Below are 3,667 nucleotides of genomic sequence, written 5' to 3' on the forward strand. Positions count from 1 at the left end.
ACTAGAGGATTTGGCGCTGGGCCCAATTGGATGTTTTTGCATAGATTTTTGCTTAAGCTAAAAAAAAAGTGGTACGTGGGCTCACAGAGGGGGTATGCATCAGCAATTCGGTGGCCCAAGGCATTGTTTGTTTTCAGATTTTTTGTAAAAAAGAATTAAAATAAATAATAAAAAAAAAGAAAAGAAAAATCACAATTAACAAGAGAAGGGGATTAGGTCTACCTGTTTATGACGATTGAGCTTCTGAAGAAACTCACCTCTCTCCTTCGCGAAATCACAGACGTGAAACGGCGGCGGTAATGTTCTCTTCTCCGATCAATTTCTGATCTCCACCGTGAACGACGCTACAAATCGACAGCATCAACTCTCATCATCAGTTCCCTCGCCTCTCTTCGACGTCGCTCCTCCCTTGATCCATCTCTCCGTCCATCTCAACCTCCATTCGAGCTTGATCGGAGATACTCAGATTTGAAGACGTCGGCAACGAAGCTTTGAGGTAAGTGTACGTGTAGTTCTTTTGCTTCCTCCGTTCACTTCGCTCTTCTTCTTGTGCCTCGTTTCGTTATTGTTGCGATGTGATGATGATTCTCTTGTGTTGTAATTCTTGCAAGACCTTGAAGATTGTTGCTTCGATGGTGCTTAAGAAAGAGTTGAGAAGAAGATTTGCAGAGAATCGAAGGTGGCGATTTTGCAGAATATTGAGATGATGATGAATTCCGAGAGAGCATTGATGGTGAAGAAAATCGAAGAGTGGAGTTGAGAAGGAAGAAAAGATGAAGGTGAGTTTGTTACAGGTTCTCTGATTTCTGTTATACGATTTCTCCTCTTTTCTGTTACGTGATTTTCTGATCAATTTTTCTTGTTGAATGTGAATTGTGTTGAAGGTGTGAAGGAGATTGAAGGTGGTGAAAGAAAGATGAGGATGAAGATGAAGGTGAATGAGAGTGGTGGAGGAGATTGAAGATGGATGATTGAAGATGAAGGTGAATGAGAGTGGTGGAGGAGATTGAAGATGGATGATTGAAGATGGTGAATTTTTGTGTGAAAAAATGGCGTGAAGGTTGAATCAGTGAGAGAGGTTCAGTTATATAGGTTGAAGAGGGAAGTTGAATTCAGTTAGAGGGAGGTGATTCTGAGCCTTTGGATTGGTGAAGTTTGTTAGAGATTGAGTGGTGCGGATTGAATCAGTTAGGAGTTTGAGTTGTGAGCTGGCAAATTCGGTTAGGAATTGGTTATTGATGTTACAAAACGGTTGAGATTAGTTATAGTTCTGATTCAGTTATTTAGATTAGTTAGGATGGTTATGAATCTGTTAGAGATTTGGTTCAGGTTAGTGATAGAAATTAGTTATGGGTTTCTGAAATTCTGTTTTTGGTTTTTGCAACTATTATGTTAGTTACAAAGTGATATTGATGGTGGTTAGTTCTGTTATGGGCAGTTGGGGTTGGTTAAGGGGAAGTTTGAAAGTTAGAAATTAGTTACTTGTAATGAGAATGAGGTTAGTGACTTGGTTCTTGGACTGTGTTTGTTTGGCAGTTAGTAGATAGTTAGGTGGTTTAGAAATTCTGTTAGGATGTTAGAAATATGGTTAATGACATTTTGAAATCGGATCAGTTATGAATCAATGGGGGCTATTAGTTAGGTTTTAAAAAAGTCAGTTGGAGGTAGGTTGACATGGTTAGTTGCTAGAAATTTGTTGCTGTTTAAATTGTGGCTGCTAGTGAAAGTTAGTGAAACTGGCTGTTATACATAGTGTGTTTATGCCTCTGGTTTTGTTATGAAACGGTTTGCAAGGCTGCAAATAGAAATCAATATGGATGTGTGTGTATTTGGTTTTATTTCTTGATTTTCTTGAATGAGCTTGGTGTGAGAATTGGCAGGTTTGGTTTGATGTGAACTGAGCTTTTTATTGTTGTAGGTTGCAGGTTTGGAAAAGTGCAGCAATTGAAGGTTGATGTGTGGCTGTAGTGTGCAGGGTGGCTGAAGTACTGTTGTGAAGTGAGGTTAGAAATTGATGCCGACAACATACTTTAAAGAATGGTCAGAGATTACAAAGTGGAGTTTGGAGCAGTGATTGGAAGGTTTAGGAACAAAGGATCTCATGTATAGAAGCAATGTAGTAGCATGATATTTAGATTTCTAGATGTGTATTCTTTGTGTAATATGACTTGGACCATAATGTAATGAATTTTTGAATTTGTACTGAACACACTCCTTGAGATCATGTAGTGTAATGAAGCTTCTTTTTTTTTTTGTTTTTGAAGTGGAAATGTATGTAATGGATTTTGGATGGAAATGATATATATATTTTCTATACTTTCAAATACACTTTGAATTGTCTCTCTTCCTTCCATGTGCTTCACTTGAAATTTCCATGTTCAAATTCTTTAATTGGCCAAACTTGAATCAAGCGACAAATTTGTAATGCCAACTCTTCTTCATCTTTCATCTTGTAACTTTGAATGAGTGATGGCATTTGTAACTTGAAGAACCCCTGACACTTGAATCTAAATGACAATACATTAATGCTTTGCAACTTGTGCCAAGAAACCACAAGAATATTCCTCTTTCTATTCCGTTTTTCCTTTTTATGACCTTGAGCCATTAATCTTCAAATTGATTTCACTGACTTATCTGAACTTTGACTTAGTAGAGATGGGAGTCAACAAGCTCAATCAGGATGGATGAGAAACCTTGATCCATTTGCCTTAGGTGCGTGTTGATGAAGAAAGAATAACCTGAGATGAAAGCCTTAAAGCCACTGAGAACCCTAATTACCAAGATCCTCGACCCCATACCAAATTTATTGATTAATGATGCATGATGTTATGTTGATGACCTAATGGAAGGTATATACATGAATGCAAAAGTCCAAGCCAGTTAGAAATTAAAGGGTAGGACAAATTTGGGGTATGACACAAGTGTTTATTATTTTTTACATGGATGTTTTCATGGTATTCATATTTATCTATGGATAAATATTCTAAACACCACTTATGATATTTATGACGACTCTTTATTTATGTTATGTAGCTTTTATCAATTACATTTTTTTTTATAAAATTAAAATTATAATATTTAAATACGGGCCTTTAAAAAACAGGTCGGACTCATTTTATGTAGCCCATTAATTAATCGAGTCAGGCCGAATCAATCAATTTAAACATATTGACCCATTGGACTGAAGTAGACTGGGTCGGACCGACCCATTGACAGCTCTATTTTATACCCATAATTTTAAAAAATTATTTTCGTTGAACTCATATTCGCGTGATTATCAATATTTGTATTTATATTTATGTCCATATCTATTTTGTAAATTTTTATCTTATCTATTGTGAGTAATTTTATAAATTCTCACTTGAGATAAATGTAATTGTCATTTTTAATAATGGTATGAAGCAGAGTTTTATCTCATATTATAATTTTTTTCAATTTAAAGAATCAATTTTTATAGATGTGCGGAGATGATATATTTTGCTTTCGCACCGGTTCCGACCTACTTAGTAGATCGACTAATCCAGCTCATGCTACGGAGGCACGTTATATTTAATCTATAAAAGAAATAAATTATAAGATCGTTAAAATTGTTACATAAAATAACATGGCTTCGTTATTCTCCGCAGTAGGAAAGTGATTGGTCAGCGTAGGCCACTGTAGATGGACT

At 36.0% G+C, this 3,667-nt stretch overlaps 1 long non-coding RNA gene across 1 annotated transcript; it reads left to right on the forward strand.

Annotated features, from left to right (window-relative positions):
* Positions 1-622: 622 nt before the first annotated feature.
* LOC131616891 (uncharacterized) lies at positions 623-2,207 on the forward strand. Its single transcript, XR_009288304.1, has 2 exons — positions 623-779; positions 1,919-2,207. It is a non-coding gene; the product is annotated as an uncharacterized LOC131616891 (long non-coding RNA).
* Positions 2,208-3,667: the final 1,460 nt, after the last annotated feature.

This window comes from Vicia villosa, linkage group LG7 (genome assembly GCF_029867415.1).
Source record: "Vicia villosa cultivar HV-30 ecotype Madison, WI linkage group LG7, Vvil1.0, whole genome shotgun sequence".
In the NCBI taxonomy this organism is placed as follows: Eukaryota; Viridiplantae; Streptophyta; class Magnoliopsida; order Fabales; family Fabaceae; genus Vicia; species Vicia villosa.